Consider the following 17,851-nt stretch of genomic DNA (forward strand, 5'->3'; position numbering starts at 1 on the left):
GGTGTTATTACCTTGTACTGCTTGGACAGCAAATGGTCCTTTCCATAAAGAATCAAACTTCCCATGTTTTCCTTTCTCTTCTCTTCTTGCATCCCACTTTAAAACTTTGTCCCCTACATTGAAATCTTCAGCTTTAGTTCTTCTGTCAAAGGCCTTTTTCAGTTTCTCTTGTAGTATCTGCACTCTGCTGAAAACTTGTTCTCTAGTCTGCTGTAGACAAATTATCTGGTTAATCCTTCTTTGCATGTCATTTGGCTCTGCTTGGCTTTCTTGTAGAAGTTTCATAACTGGCACTCCTAGTGATGAAGGAAATCTGGCCTCTAATCCATAGACTAACTCATATGGGCTGGTCCCAATTGATCTTTTGGTGGTTAATCTGTCTGCCCATAAAGCATTTACTAGTTTCTTATGCCAGTTCTTTTTGTTCTCTTCCAGCACTTTCTTTATGATGTTTATCAGGCTTTTGTTTGATGATTCAGCAAGACCATTTCCTTGAGGATAGTAAGCTGTAGAATGGCCCAAAGTAATGTGAAATTTATGGCAAAAATTCACCATCTTCTTGGATCTGAAGGCAGCAGCATTGTCTGTTATTATCTTGTCTGGGCAGCCAAATCTAGCCAGTATATTGTTCTCCAAAAATTGAATGATTACTGAATCATTTGCTTGTCTGCATGGGGCAGCTTCAATCCACTTGGTGAAGTAGTCCGTTGCTGTCAAGATCCATCTGTGTTGTCCTGAAGATGAGGGGTGAATTTCTCCAATGAAATCCAAGCCCCATTGTTGAAAAGGTCTCTCTGTTGCAATGGGCCTCAAAGGGAGTGGCAGCAACTGTCTTTTGCCTTCAAACAGTTGGCACTTGTGGCATGATGTTGTGAATTTCTTCATATCAGAGAACATAGTGGGCCAGTAATAACCAGCCCTTAATATTTTATCCACAGTGGACTTCCAGTACAAATGTCCACCACAGTCTCCAGCATGGAATTCTTGCATGATATTGTCAGTTTCACTCTCAAGAAGACAGTGCAGCAAAATACCTTCATGGTTTTTCCAGAGTAGATTCTCATCTATCACACAAAATTTAGATGTTTTCATTTTTAGGAACCTAGACTTAGTTCTGGACAGTCCTGGGGGAGCACACAGGTTTTGTAACACATAACAGATATCAGAGTACCATGGAGATTGTTCAAAGGCTACATTGATCTTTGGAGTCGCCAGCTCTGTTTCACTGTCCAGTTGGTTGATATCTAAGGCTTGGAAATTTGCTTCTGTCATTAACTTGGCCAAACCTTGCCCTTTTATCAGCTTTGTAGGCTTTATTTCAATGTCAAATTCAAGTATGTTTGCAATCCATTTTCCTCTCCTTCCCTCTAAGTTTTCTTGTGTGAGAATGTCTTTGACAATAGGACTTGGTACATAAGCTACAACATGGGAGTAAAGGATGTAAATCCTAAAGTCTTTGATGGCTTTGATCAAGGCATAGGCTTGTTTCTCCATTATTTGGTACTTTAGGGGGGCATCCCTAAGAGCTCTGCTGAAAAAAGCAATGGGCTTTTCATTCCCTTGGTCATCTTTCTGTAATAAAACAGCAGCAATAGTGTGTTGGGAGGCAAAGGAGAAAATGATGAAGTCTCTGTCAAACTGAGGGTTAGTTAACACTGGGGTTTGAGTCAAGGCCAATTTTATACTTTCAAAAGCTTGTTTTGCTTCAACAGTCCACTTGACCTTTGAATCTTTCTTTAGCATATTGTTTAGTAATCTGATTAACTCTGCTAAATTTGGGATAAACCTTCTCAAAAAGTTGATTTTTCCTAAGAATCCTTGCAGCTCCTTGACATTCCTTGGGTGAGGCATTTGTAGGATAGCTTGTATCCTATCTGGATCAATTCTTATGCCATCTTTCGAAATGATGTGTCCTAAAAGTTTCCCTTCTTCCAAGCCAAATAATGACTTCTTGGGGTTTAAGGAAATACCATATTTCCTGCATGTTATGAAGATTTGTCTCAAATGTTTCAAGTGTTCTTGGTCAGATTTTGAAAAGGGTGTAAGATCATCTAAGTAAATGACCAAGAAATCATGAATTTCCTTTGCAAAAGCAATGTCCATTGCTCTCTGAAATGTTGCCCCTGCATTTTTCAATCCAAAGGGCATCTTCACATACTTGAAAGTACCCCATGGGGTAGTAAATGCAGTCTTGTCTTGATCATCAGGGTGTACCAGGATTTGATTGAAACCTGAGAAGCCATCCAACAATGATATTCTTGAGGCTCCTACTACTCTTTGAAGGATGTGGTCCATTTTGGGTAAGGGGTAGTTGTCTTTGAGTGACACTAGGTTCAAATTCCTTAAGTCTACACAAAGTCTAATCTCACCAGTTTTCTTTCTTGTAGGGACCAAATTTGAAATCCACTCAGAAAACCTGATTGGTGCTATGATACCAGCTTTGAACATTTTTTGTAATTCCTTTTCAATGGAAGGAAGAAGCACAGGATTGATTCTTCTCAATTTCTGTTTGAATGGTTTTTGATTAGGCTTGAGGGGAATGGTGTGCTGGATAACAGAGGTATCATAAGACTTCAAGTCTTCATAACCCCAGGCAAAGACATCTTGGAACTCTTTAAAGAGATCAATATATTTGGGTTTTTGGTCAGGGGGCAAAGCAGCAGATAGCTTTATTATTTTAGGCTTGTCAGTGGTACCAATGTTACATTCTTCAATTGTTGCATCTAATGGCTGCATCTTTGGTTTCCTGGGGACATCATTTGAGTCAAAAATATCCTCTAGTGGGGTAAGGCCTGCTGGAAGAAGATTGTCTTTGAGTTGTATGATTTCATCTCCAGCGTTGCTCAGCTCTTCACAGTCAATTTGGTGAATTTGCTGAATGTTTTCTTTGTTGAAAATGGTTGGACTGAGTAGTTGTTTTGCTGTCCTAGGTGACATTGGGTGGGCAGACTGTTGAAACTGTAATTGTGATTGACTTGCTCCATCAACTATTTGAGATTGACTTGCTGTCTCAAGGTCAATATTTAATCCTGTAAACTCTTGTTGCAAGGTTAAAAAGTTGTTTATTTGCCTATCATTCTCAAATACTTGCCACTCTTTGACATTGTTTGGAATAGAAGGCCTATATTTGACCTCTGCTGTGAAACAATTGTTGGGTTGTAGTGGGAATTTGAAGGTGCTGGCAAATGTTGCCAAGCTGTGAGCATGGAGATTGTGGCCCCTTGGAATCTTTGTGAGAACAAACTCGGAGAAAGTTTCTAGTATTTCAATTACAGCAGACCTATAGGACCTTAATCTTTTGTCATTGGTGACAAAATCCCCTTTTACTTGTTGGATTACTAGATCAGAGTCCCCCATGATTGAGAGGCTATGTGCTTGTAATGATTTTGCAATCTTGAGGCCTAATAGCAGAGCTTCATATTCTGCCATGTTGTTAGTGCATTTAAAGTTCAATCTATAAGCCCGGCCTTGTGCACAGCCTTTCTCTTTGTTATGTATCCATACTCCAGCTCCTGCCCCTAACTTGTTAACTGAGCCATCAAACTCTAGGACCCACAGACTATCTTGCTGGTCAGGGGATCTTAAATTCTTTTCATGGGATGGCCATGTGAGCATGAGTTGAGGTTTCTTTTCCCATTTGTCTCCTAGGATAATTTCATCATTTGTTTGACAATCTTTGACAACTAGAGGAGGGTTAATGGGTATTGTTGGGCTGATTGAAATTTGGCAGGTGCCACTTGTTTGATCAATGTTTTGTTCTCGTATGGGTGTTTCGGTTTTAATGTCATTGTTTGAGAAGCTTGCGCTGTCATTGAAGAGGATGAAGGAGTCTATGTCCGAATGGACAGCATATATTGGAAAATTTTGAGGCTTTTCTTCACTGCTGACCATATATTTCATGAGTGTTTCCCTATAAAGTCTCTTTGGTTGTCCAAAGACAGAGATGGTTGCATATGACATGTCTAATTGCAGGGAGCCTTGGAGCTTGGCTCCCCATGATCTTGATAAGAGCATCCCATATTTGGGTGGGATATCAGCAACAACAACATCCATTAAAATGGTTTTGTTGGGAAATTGAACCAAGGACACACATAAATCCTTTATTAGGCCCAAGCATTTGACTTGACTAGAATCAAAAGAAAACAGGTCTTTGTATGGTCTTGTTATATCCAAGTTTAATCTTTCCATGACAGCTTTTGGCATAAGGTTGTGAGAGGCACCTGAGTCAAACATTGCATTATGCAGTATTTTATCATGAACATGCAAGCTGACATAAAAAGGTAAAACCCCTGTGACTACTGTTTTTCCATCTACCTCTGGGCCAAACAGTAATTCTGGAGTGTCATCTAGCACATTTACATCATCTTTGTTGTTGGTGAGCTGAAGGGATTTTTTGATCTGTTGCTTATATATGTCATGCTTGGCTAGCTCTGAAAGGGGAATTGCTATCTTTAACTTGCCAATCTCTGTTCCTAGGTCAAAGGGTTTATCCACCTGAATTTTAGAGTCACGGATAGCAGTCCTTTCTCTGTTCATCGAATCTTCTTGTTGGATTTCATCTTGATTTTGGAACCTGCCCCTCATGCCCATGACTTGAGGGGTAATGTTCGGATTTGGGTGGGAGGATGAGGTTGCCGTGGGCTGTTGTGGTGTGGACAGTAGTTCAGTGACCTCCTCAACCACTACTTCCTTTGCAGGCAAGCTTGTTTTGTCATCAGGTTCAGTGACTAAGGTTTCTTTAGATTGCTGTTTCTCCTTTACCTTCTCAGGCTGATTTGCATTTACAGTCCGACTTCTTAGTTTGTATTGTTTATGGACTTCATAGACAGCAGTATCATACCCTTGTTTAAAGTCAAAAGACTCTCCTGATTGTGTTTGGAATGTTTTGTTTTCATCCTCCTCATGGTCTTCTTGTGTTAAGAAAACATGGCTTTTACCATCCAGACCTATTAAGTTGATGTCAGGATCTTCATTGAGCTGATTAGCTGAGGAAGTTTCTGCATAATTTTCTTGAAAAGGGGGTCTGATATCTTGGTCAGCACCTGTCTTCCCTATATTGGGGTTCTGTGTTCTCCTAAAATTTGGGTTTCTAGGAGGATTGTTTTGTGGTGCCTCCCATGATGACTTTCTTTCAACTGATTCCACTCTTTCACCTAGTCTTTTCATGCTGTTTAGTATTGCATCCAACTTTTGATCAAAGCCTGAGGGCTCTTCTTTGAAACCAACCTTCTTTTCAAGCTTTGCCCTGTTTCTTTTGGCAATTAGGTTGGCCTCTACAGTGACTGCAACTCTTTGGGCTTCTGCAAGGGTTGGAGGGTCTCTTTCTCTCAACTGATAGGCCATATCAGAATCAAAACCATCAGGGAAGTTATAAAGGGCCAAATCAGGAGGGGGCCTTAAGTTCTGGGGGATAGCATTGTATATGTTGTTAAACCTAGCACAATACTCCAAAACCGTTTCTTGGGGACCTCTTTTAATAGTGTTATATTCACCAAGTATATGGTGCGGATCTCTCTTTTTCTCCCATCTGTTGGTAAATTCCTGGTATAGAACTTCAGGGGTTGCAATGGAATTTGCATTTAAGGATCTAAACCAAGTTCTGACATCCCCAGTTAAGCTTTGAACAAAAATTCTCATCCTAACACTGTCATCATCTATTTCAAAGGTCTCAAAGTGATCTTGCATCTTCTTAGCATGCTGGGTAGCTGTCAAAGGGCCCTGGGAGTCAAAAAATGAGAGTCTAGTTTGGTAGTCTTGGGGTAGAGCTGGAGCATTGGCTGGTATCTGCAGAGGTGCATATCTGTTAGCCATGTTTATGGGATTTATAGGGTTAATAGGAACAAATGGGACAACAGGGATTACAGGTGTAACCGGGTTAAGAGGATGGGTAATAAGTGGGGAACTGGTTGAGGGAGTGTGTGCAGATGGTGAAGATGGGAGAGAAGGGCTGTGAGGTGTTGATGATGAGCTAGGGGAATTAGGTGTGGAACGGAAAAGGACTTTACAAGGAGTTGGAATGAGGATAGGTTGGTCTAAACTTATATCTGAATCAGCAAGCTTCTCCTGCTTTTGCTGTCTCCTTATGTTCTTTGGTATGATATTTGGGTTATCGACGATGATGGGTTGATTAGGGTCAGGGTTTGCCCTAGTGTGCCTTGGGTTTCTTTTGGGAGCCAGCTTCTAAGTATTCTTTAGAACTTTATACAGAAAGTTTTGTATGTACAAGGACTAGGTAAGAATTCTGGAATGACTATATATTTCTCAAAGCTAAGATGAAGATTCCCTAGTTAGCTCTTCCCTAAAGCTGTCCCTGTGTTTACAGAAACAGTCCTAAGGCCTCTTGGCTAGTTTCAGGCTTGATGGTAGCTTTTGGAAATAGATAGTAATTGAAGAAATCTTAAAGTCCCCAGTGGAGTCGCCATTTATGTTAACACCCAGGTTGTTCCCTATGACTCCCAAGGGAATACGGCCGGGGTAACCACTAACCAATCTTTTGATCACTGTTTCTAGCCAAACTATGATCAGAGAGGGCTCTCTCTTTATGATTTGTAACTGTTTGTGATAGGGTTTTAGGCTAGCTATTATGTACTGGTTTTTTGCTTATGTTTTGGTTGATGAAACTCCTTTTAGGTTCTAGTGAAGTAGTTTTCTGAGAGATTGAGTACCATTGGGCAATGGAGTCTGTGGCTATATGTGTTTGAAACTTTGAGATGAAAGATGGAACTTACAGGGCCATTTGAGTGCTTAATAGAACAGGTTTTTTGATTAAATTACTGGAAACAGGTAATACAAACAGTGAAAGCATTTAAGAATTTTCACTTGTTATCTATATGTTCCCAACAGACAGCTTTAAGAGGAGAAAACAGAGGTCTTAGGGGCAAAATTGAATCCCTGAGAATGACTGTCACAGTAAAAGACACAGTTTTGAAATGCAGCAATTAAGAATTACAATTCTGTCACTGTATCTGAGGAAAACATGTATAATAGCTCAGTTTGAGTCCAGGGTAAACATTGTTAAATCCTGGGACTATCCTTTCACCTTGCTATCAAGTGTAAAAACATTTGAACAACAAAAGAGAACAAAAGACTCAAAAACACATAACAAAGAGATTTGAGAATACTTGCTGTTTTATGCAACACCCTGGAATCCTGTAACATTCATCTTTCACCACAATACATCAAAGAACCCCAAGCCTTGGAAATTCCATTCTTCCTTTGTATTAATTCTCTGAAAATATTACAACGAGCTAGAGCTTTTCAAAAGAAAATAACAACAACCTCTTCAACTGCTGTGAAGGGTCAATATATACTTGCGGTGATTTACAAAATATCTGAGTTCTGAGTTATCTCAGATTTTACATTCTTACCAACTACTTAAGATATTAAGATCAAAATTTAATGCAGCATTGATTACAGAGTACAGGCATTTTAATGCTCTGTCAGAAGATATTTTAGCCTTTGGGAACAGCTAAGTCGGTCGAGATATTCTGAATAAATGCTGGAAGATCTGTCTTTAAGGCTTTGTACGCTGTATCCTGGACTTGTCACCTGTGATTGTGACTGCTGCTTGTGGCGAGTTAATGGTCCTGCTGAGTTGGCTCAGCTTCTGCTTCTTCCCTGTAGATCTCTTTCTTCAAAATTGTGCCTGCGCATGTATGCTTATTTGCCTGTAGAAATAGCGCTACTGATTCTGGCCTGACAGAACTGTTTGTGTCAAATTTCTCCAGGCATCCTGTGTGGGCAGCTGGTGTGCTAGGATTGCACCCAGAGTTTCATCTGCTTCTGTAAATTTGAAGAAGTTAGGTGGTGTATCAAACAGATGGTCAACTTCATTCATTAGGAAAAACAGGTTCTCCACCCTGTCATACATACTCTGCTCGGTGGCTGGCCCTGGTTCTGCTGAAGTGCTGGGCGGTTGTGCAATCTCTGCTACTGCCTGGGCATCAATTCTCTTATTGTAATTCTCTAGGGTGAGCAGTCTTCCTACACTGCTTAAAATGCTGGGGAGGCCTCTGTTCTGTAGTGCCACGAATTTCTCCAGGAATCTGTTGATTTCAGTTTGCATATCCTGTGTCCTCCTTTCCAATGTTCCAACTAAGTTCCTTAATGTAATGACTCTCTTTGCTACAGCAATTGCTTCTGTCCTGTTAGTGATTCCCATGACAGCTAATTGAGAGCTAGTCTTATAGTTCAGAGTGTTGATTATCCTTGTAGCAGCTTCTGGCATGTGTCCAAGGCTCGCCCTGGCTCTCTGTATTTCTTTGTTTGCTTTAGTGATGAGCACCATTTGCTCATCCATGGTCTCAATATATTGCCACTGTTTGGCAATGGACCTTCCAATGTTGCTCCATAGCACTGCTTTCATTTCAGCTGTCACCTTTTCTAGTGCAAGCTCCTTCTCTAGTTCAGCAATTCTTCTCTTAAGAGCTTTTACCTCTCTGTCCTTGGCTGCCTCATTCTGTTTGCTCTTGTCAAACCTTTCATTTACCTTAGTCAAGGTTTTCTTAAGCTCATCTAGCTCTTTGATTTGAGATTCCATGGCTTGGATCTCAGCTTGCAGCTTTTGCATGTCTAAGCTAGCAGCCTGTTCTGATGTTGTAGTTGTTGCTGCTGTGGATGGTGCTGTAGTTGGTGCTGTAGCTTCTGTTTGCTGAGGAGGAGGAGTAGTCTTTGGGGGGATTTCCTCAAGATTTATTATCACAGGAGGAGGCTGGGAGGGTTGGCCCTCTTCTCTTTGCTTCAGTGTTTCCTGTAGTGCTGCCTTTGCAGCTTCAGTTTGTCCCAGCTGGTCTTGAGTCCTAACCAGCTCTTTGTATAGGGATACTAGCAGATCTGTAGCATCCTTTTCTTGCCTTTGCTGGGCAACTTCATCTGTTTGTGGATGGATGGTGGCCGGGAGTTTGATTTTCTTTCTTAGGGCTGCCATATCTGCATCCCTTATCTTCAGGAGCTCTTGGATGCCTTTGACATCTTTAGGATCATGCCCTATCTCTATAATTACCTCTTCCAAGGACTTGATCCTATTGTCCTTGGCTTGTGATGAAGCTCTTTCTAACTCCAGCTGAGAAGCTGTGTTGTCCAGGCTGCTCTTTAATTTATAATTCTCCAATGTCTCATCTGCCAGGGAGGCATACACCATTTCACCAGTCTGCTTATGTAGTTCAATCTTGTCCATGGGGTGTATGTCTTTGGCAAGAACCTCCATATTGGTTCTTAGATAGTCTGAGGTGGACTGAGGCTGCAAAGTTGTAGGCATGAAGTGGCTCATTATCATTTTGCCTTCGCTCACATCGAAAGCAGACATGAGTCTCTGCTGGTTGCTAGGAGCTAGGTTCAACAAGTGATCGTACAGCTGCACTTTTATTGGATCACTCCTCCTCTTGATGTCAATGAATTGCTGTTTTATACTTGACTGCACTTTTCTAGTTTGACCGGAGGAGCTGACCTCTCCTCCCATAGTCATGTCATGTCCTCGCTGAGATGAGCTGGCCGAAAGTTCTCCACTGGGTGGGCCCATGCCCATGGCTTGCCTTACTGCTATGTCCTCCTCTTGGGAGTCATTCAGTCTTTGTCTCTTCTCTCCTCTGATGAAGGATGAGGTGTGGGGGGTCTCTCTCTCCCTTTTCCTAGTCACATCCTCCTTCTGTGGTGTTTGGAGGACTGAGGTGTCTACATTGGTGTCTGTCCTGGGAGGCACCTCTGTTTGAGGCTGCTGTTCAGTGTTACTGGGTAAATCTGTCCCCTTTTCCTGCTGCAAGGGCTGCTGTTCACTGGACTGTGCTTTTTCTTGTTGCTGTCCCAGTTCTTGCTGTTCCATTTCTTCTTGCTGTTGTAGCAAGGTGTCAACTTGTTCCTCTGTCAATACAGGTGGCTGTTCCACCTGTTTACCTTTGTCTTTGCTTGCTGCCTGGGATGTCTTCTCAGTGGTTTGCTGCTGTGCTGCTGAAGATCCAGCAGCTGTTCCACTTTGCTTTCTGTAGGAGTGGGGCACCTGTCCACAAGTTTCCAAGTCAGTTTCCTTTTGTACATTCCTGGCTTCTTTCTCAAGCAATTCTACCTCAGTGAGTTGTTCTATTAGTGTACCCTCTTCCCAATCTAGTGCATTGGCATACTTTTCTATTTCAGGTTGTCTTTTATGTGCATAGTTGCCCAGTCTGTATCTAATTCTCCTGAGGGAGATAGTATGATTGGGGTCATAAGGAATCCACTCAAAACTGGTCTGCAATCTGAGGCCTTCCAGCATGCTGTGTGCCTCTTTCCATCCTTCCTCTTTCTTGTTATACAGGAAGGAACCTAGCTGGCTTCTTACCTTCAGTTGTGACTTCTTGTTCCTACTCTGAAAATGAAGGTAATCTGAGTTCCCAAACTGCCTGAAATACTCCAAGGCAAAAAGCCTCATGGGGACATACCTTGGCAACCTAAATGGGTTCATTTCACAGCCATATATCCTAATGACTGTGTGGTTCTGGTAGAAGTACCAGTTGCCAATATTGTAGGATTTGTTCAGATGTAGAATCCTCCTCATTTCATCGGTTAATCTAGGAGGAGGAGAGCCTTGCAGAACTGTTAGGGCCGGATGAACAAATAAATCAATGAACTCACAGTATGTATAGGGTGATACTGAGGTAAAATGAAACACAGAGGTCCAGAAAACAACTGATCTTGGGCTTCCTTGGGCATTGAGTGGCCTCAAAGGAACAGAGAAGGTAGCTGGCTGATAGAAAAGGAATAAATGATAGATATATGAGGAGTACCTGAACAGTCTCTCCCTCTTCAGATTCATGAACTGATCATGGATTTTCTCTGCTATGTAGGTTGCATAGTCATACTGCACAGCTGGAGGCTTACCAGGGGCAAACATGGACAGCATTGCCATTAGACTTTCATCTACATCTTCCAGCCCCCTGAACCCTAGGACATAGCTAATCAGATCCACCAGCATTCTGCCCAACTCATTCAGATAACGGTACCCAATAGGAGGGGTTCTGACTGTTTCTGAGCTTGGTGTGACAAACAGTTGGTTAATTTTGATAATCTGGTCACTGGACAGCTTGATCCCTGTGTTAATCAGATTCTGCATGGACAGAGGGGTCAATTTCTTGGCTGTACTGAAGTGCAGCATCTGGTTTATGCTCTCTGGGGTGATGTGGAACAGGACTAGGCCTGTGGGGCTTATGACTGCCCTTTGGCTGGGGTCATAGCATTCCTGGCAGCTGTAAATGAGCTCTGGCATTGGATTGACTTGGGGAAGGTTGTATATGGGCAAATTTGACTCCCAAATCCCCAAGATATCTGCTCCACTGAGGTGCTGGGCTCTTAGTTCATTCAGCATTATCACATTGTACTTGGTTCCCATGGGGAACCAATCCAGCATTTGGTAGTCCATGTCCCCCAGGGCTTTCCATGCTAGTTCTTGGTGAGGTGCATTGATGGGCTTAATATTTAGTGCAATAGGGGTCTCCATAGCTCTCCAAGTTGCAAGAATTGTAAATAGACAGGTGGAATGGTGAAAACACAGTCTGGAGGCAGTCTTCTGTGGAAACAATTGAGGTTTTGAGTATTCAAGGGGAATTCTCTCAGTAGCAATTGAAATACTACTGGAGTCTAGTGACAGAACCTCTCTGTGGTGTGACTGAACTCTCTAACATGGTGAATTATGTCTATTAGCAATTCTGCCGTGAAAACGCAGAATTACAGAGGTTTAATGGGAATTGCAGGTTTCTAGAGCTCTGCAGGTACTTCTTGGCCCTCACAATGACAATGCTGGAGGAATGAAGGGGAATGAACGGTGTAAATATAGTTTTTATGGTTCTATTATCCCTGTGAGAAATTTTGAGCTTAATGAAGGTCGTATGGAGGGCGAAATGGTCTAAATACCTGTAATTCGACGAGCAGAGGTTGAAACACAGGTGCACAGGTGCTTTTTTGAGGAGGTCGCCCGGGCTAATCGGCTGGTTGGCGAAAATTCGAGTTCAAACGGTCAAGCAGAGCGCTCAGTATAAAACACAGTGAAAATGGTAAAAACACGGGAAAAATTGGTAAATATGGGTCATTTTACCATTTGGCGCTTTTTTCTGCTGACGTCAGCATGACGTCATTGGTGGGTCATGGTGAGGTGACGTCAGCTGACGTCATCGGGCGACGTGGCAGTGGGCGACTGGTCAAAGGTTCGGCGAGGTGGCAGTCCAGTCAGCAGTGAGGTGGGCCAATAACATAAGCGGGTACGGGCAGGCAAATGTGGCGGCGGTCACGGTTAAGGCCTTAACCGTTGCGGTTTCCCGGGGCGGTTAAGGTACGGCGCGGAGGATGTCAGAGCGGGCTCCGAGATGGTTTAGCGCCCGACGCGTGGAGGAGGCGTGACGAGGCGCAACGTCACTTCCCCGGAAGTTAACGTGCGGCCACGGGAGGCGCTCCGATATTGCTGTAGGCCGTCGGATCTGATGGGCTTGATCCGACGGCTGGCGGAGGGGAAACAAGCGCCATTGATATTGCGGGCGGAAAAATTAAAATTTGTGGGTTTTATGTGGGTTTTTGCAAATGTTTTGATTGAACCACAATGCGGTAGGATTGGGAAACGTGCCAGAGGCGGGCATTTGACCTTTGCAAAGGTTTTATAGGCAAAATGGGTTTGGAAAGTGGGTTTTAGCAATGCAGAGGTGATTTGAAGGCAAATTGACTTGCAGCAAAGGGGAAAAAGGGTGGAATAGGTTCACCAAAGTGGCCAGATGCCATTTGGCCCCTTTTGAAAAATACACGGCTATTATGCCTAGGGGAGGGAATATACATAAGATTTGGGGTTTTATACACCTTAGTGTTAATAATATTAGGGGTGGGGTAAGATAAGGGAGGTTATATAGTAGAATTAGGAGTTAATATGAATGAAGGAGGGGAATTTAGAAAGGGGGTGTTAGTGATGGAGTAGAGAGGGAGAGAGAGGAAGTTAGTGATGCTCTTTGCTGTAATTTCATGGACTTCACCACTTTGCTTGCTGATAGATTAATTGCCTTGGCAAGAGACCTATTGATAGTTATGTAATGGTGATCTTATTCTTTCTGCAACCACAACTGCCTACCCAACTATTTTGCCTAGCATTTTTTGTTTCTTCTTGGAGGGGCACTTGAACTTGCAACCCTCAATTGCCTTTTCTTTTCTTTGGCTTTTTCCTCTTTTTCTCTATCTACTTCTACCCTTATGTCTTCCAAGGTCCCAGATTAAACTTTTGGGAACCTTTGCTTCTCTACCTGAACTACTTGTCTGCCAAGATTAAGCTGTTTGGACAGACCTCTTTCTCTATTCTACAACTCAAAATTGAAACATGGCATGATCCAGATTAAACTGTTGAATCATCCACAAAAATTGAAATAAGGTCCTCAATACTTGAAACACTTTACCCAGCTCTTGCTTTCTAGGAAATATGGGATCTTTGGGATACCAAAGCAGAGCATATTTGGCTTTTCTCTTGCCAATCATGAAATATGAAACCTATTACTATAGCTATCCAACAGAACATCTTTTAATGATGGGTGTGGAGCCTGTTACACAATATTTTGTCACATCTCCTATGCTTCCTTCTGACATACCCTAAAGTGCCCAAGACATGACCATTATGTAGTGTGCTCATTCATATATGCAGCTCAGATCCTCCTTAAGACATTGATTGGAAAATGCCTTGAGCTTCCCCTGAAGGAAATAGCTATTAAACCCTATTTTGAGAATTATCGCTCTTATGAGACTAAAAACCATGATGGTCACCTGTTGTATTATACTCGACCCATGGCATCACTTTGTTTATGTGTATACCTGTGATGATCCCAAAAAGGAAATTTTTACAAAGAGGATGAGAAGCTTTGTGATCTAGAAGCTTCCAGAGCGGCGAGATGGAGGTTGTTCGATGTAGATGAGATAGAGTTGTCCCAACTTGGCCTCTTGTCTTATCCCTATGAGCTACCTCCTTTAGATGAGGGCCTACTCCTATCTTTGGAGAGATCCTAACTCCCTTTCCCAGCCTATGTATTCATCCTCTCCCATTCCCAAATGGTTGGTCTATCCCTATTTGCACCCTTATGCTAAGATTGTGCCTATATGCTACTCATTTGGCTTGGAGAAGGAGTGCTTTGAGAGCTTAGCTTGGACTTGGACATTCATTCAAGGAGAGCCTATCAACATCAAGGCTTGGTTGTATGCTTCCCCTTTTTTCTATTAATATACAACTGTTGGTTCATTTTCCATTTTTTGTGATTATGTATCATCTATCTTAACATTCCTTGATGAGTTAAGTAGGTTGATTTTGCATATGCTATTGGTATTTGCATGCCTTGTTGTGTCTTTATCTCTTATGCAGGTGCATAAACATTGTGAGTAGTAGGAACAAGCTCGTGACATAAGTGAATCAAGGTCTTCAACAAAGGAGATCGAGATAACATCAGAATGAGGTGGGCCATCTTCTTCATTTCTCTTTTCAATTGTAACTTAGGAAAGTGTCCAATGGAGTCACCATTTTGTTGTCTAGGTAAATTCTCATGAAGGAAAAATTGTCATTGTCGACCAACTGTCTTTTTTCTCTTCCATTACATCGAACGACAATGTCCCGTATGTGGGAAATACCAAAATTCCTTATGAGAGTGTGGGGGTAGGTCTTTTCAAGGATTCTGCTTGGATGGGTACTTTTACTCTCCCACCTTTGAATGTCACTTCAATCAACATGATCTCTATTTATACAGATCCTTGGATTATTCCTACTGCATATCAAATTGATTCATTTGGTGATTCTATGTCGTTAAGTCCACTAGAACAAGCTTATCAAGAAATTGTCTTGGCTTCAATGGCTGCTTTAGAAAGTCATGTTGTTTTCAGTATGAACCTAGATACTTATGTTCCATCTCCTTGGCTTGGTTCATGGGATTCTTTGGATCCTTTGAAGGAGAAATTACCACCAACGAGAGTATCGTTGAGGTTATGTCTGTAGACAAAACTCCTTGGAACGATCTCCATCATTGTTCTTGATTTATTCCCAGCCTCAGTGAGATGCCTTTGTTTCTTGAAGTGTTCATTTCTCATCGCCCAACAAATCCACTTCAAATACCTTTTTTGGTGCACGAAGTCCTATCTCAGGGTAATTTGGGAAATATTCTTGCAACCCTACCTATTGACATTTGAGTTTGACTTGAAATTTTCAAAATCTTTCAACTGGGGGCACCTTTTCCTCGTCATGAGTTTAAGTTTTTCTTGTCTCCTTTCATGATATTTTTTCACCAAGTCTCTACCATTTTCCCATTTTCACATTGGGGTTTTCCTCTTATGACTTGTAATCCTCACTCGCTTGAGGGGCATGGGGGCATAGCCTTTTATGAGTTATACTATATTATTTGGCCAATTCGATGCTTACACATCATGTCAATAGTAAAAATTCAGTTTTATTCTCTATTGATCGACTACTCGAGTCTGAAAATGGGCTCCGTATAATTTTTTTACACGTGGTGATCCGTGTAAATATTCTTTCTGTACATTAGTGTGTGAATTCATTGGTGTGTGATTTTTTATTTTTTGTGTGTTGGTTTGATTTGCATACATGTGTTTTCTGCTTACCTTGTGTTCCACTTGGTTTGCAGATGTCTTCAGTCATTATGTCATTTTTTCTGATGGTGCTTGTCGTGGCACACGAAATTTGTCTTCCACAGCTTGGGAACTCTTTGCCCCTGATGGCGAGTTGATTGACTTACAAGGTATATGCCTCTGTCAAACAACTAACAATATTGTTGAATACAGTGTGGTCATTGAGCTATTGTCAGAAGAAGTTTCTCTTGGCATTAGAGATTTAGTTGTCAAATTAGATTCACAACTCGTTCTATTATAGCTAAATAATCATTATTTGGTAAAGAATCCACAGATATTGTGTATGTATCTCTGTGTTCGATTACTGGAATTTTTTTTTGATTTTATCACATATCAATATATTCCACCTAATTTGAATACATTAGTAGATGCTTTAGCAAACTATGTTCTTGATACACATTTACGTAATTTATAAAACCAATCACACCATAATGATACATGGACACATAAGTAGAAAATAAAACATGCATCTGTGTGTGTGTGTGTGTGTGTGTGTGTGTGTCTATATATATATATATATATATATATATATATATATATATATATATATATATATATATATATATATATATATATATATATCAGAGTGTTTACATCAAAATCTCAAGAATAAAGTGTTCCAAGACACTTGGCTTTCAAAGCCTACAAAATTTGTAAAAGAAACTAGAAAGGCTATCATCCCACATGATGCTCATGGTAGCACGAGACTGCTATGATCACTTAGCCTAATAGCTGATGTAGTATTTCTGACACTCCTTTGGTGTGCCTCTGCCATCGCAGTGGCACCTCCCCTATGGTGGCATACTCTGGTATCCCCGGGGTAATCACGTCCAGGTTGCGCTCCATCTCTACCAAGGGGTCTGCACCTTCTTCATAATCAACACCTACTATTTGATGGGCTGCTCGCCATGCTATTGGCAAAATTCTAGATGGTCTTTTCAATCCAACATATGCACATTTATCACAAGTTAAATCTTAGTTACACTTTTTCAAAAAATTCATAAAAATTGAAAAAATCAAAAAACAAGTTTTACCTACGTCAGTCCATTGTTCTCCCGGCAGTAGAGGTAGATCCGGATCCCATTTGAAATTTGTGTTGGCATAAGAATAATCATCCACAACAAGTAACTAGAAATGTATCCAACCGAAAAAATATGGAGGGAAATGCATCTGTTGACCCCCTCCTCCTTGAGGCATGAGCTCACTCCACGGCACTAGCCTCAGATCCTGGGTGGCAGGATCTGGTACCTCTGCACACTAATTCAAAAATAAGGGCACCCGCTCTAGAAATAAAGTAACCAGTATCGAACAAAAACCAAACTATTTCAGGTTCACTCATTTACCCTTGGTTAGTTATCTCTTCATATTGTCCAGTAGTTCTCCACACTAGTTGAATACTGTGGGAGCCAAACAATCTATTGCATATCAGAATTGTGACTGTGAGGCTTCACGAAGAGATTGTGTGCTAGATATGTGAGCTATGGTGAACAAAATCATTCTCAGGGGACGATTAGTGACTGTCACTATATTCACTTTGCCACCTGTGGTCATCTCAGAACCTAGGAAATGTCTCCTGACTAGACTACTGATACTCTCACCTCCTGGATGAGATCCAAAGGGTTGGACTCTCTCTCCCATCCTAAACAATCTTGTGATGAAATAAATGTTTGTTTCTTCCAGCACTAGCTCCTGGTCTTTGATTATGAAGAGTTCCTGATCAACATCCCTTAAGTTGATCAAAGAAAGCAACAACTCCATTTTCGCTCTCAGTCCTGTAGTTTTGAAGAACTTAAGCAATCCACAGTTCCTCAAAGCATTGATACATTTGAGATCTTGGGCTGCCTGATAGTCTTTTGCCTGATGGCCCCGTTCTTTCAATTCTAGCACCATGGTGGTAGAAATCTCTTGCAAAACATCATTAAACACAGGTTAGCCACTTTTTCATGGATTAGAAATGAAATTGTTTGCTTTAAAAAGGGTTTTTTCTTCACAAAATTCCACCCTGGAACCATCATGACTATTTTATTAACAGAGTGATGTCATCGCTATGGCCTTTTGGCTCAGGAGTGATCATTGCGGATCCAATGAGCAAACCCACGATGATTGCCTGCGCGATTTGAAAACAAAAATCCTCTTACTGACAAGCAAAAAACTACATGAAAAAGCATAAAAATACAATTAATTGCAAGAGTATATGCAAAGCTCTTACCTGATGAAGACAGTTTGAAGAATGATGCAC

The sequence above is a fragment of the Pinus tabuliformis genome, chromosome 6, assembly GCF_031772625.1.
Source record: "Pinus tabuliformis cultivar Carrire ecotype Pingquan chromosome 6, CPIR1, whole genome shotgun sequence".
In the NCBI taxonomy this organism is placed as follows: domain Eukaryota; kingdom Viridiplantae; phylum Streptophyta; class Pinopsida; order Pinales; family Pinaceae; genus Pinus; species Pinus tabuliformis.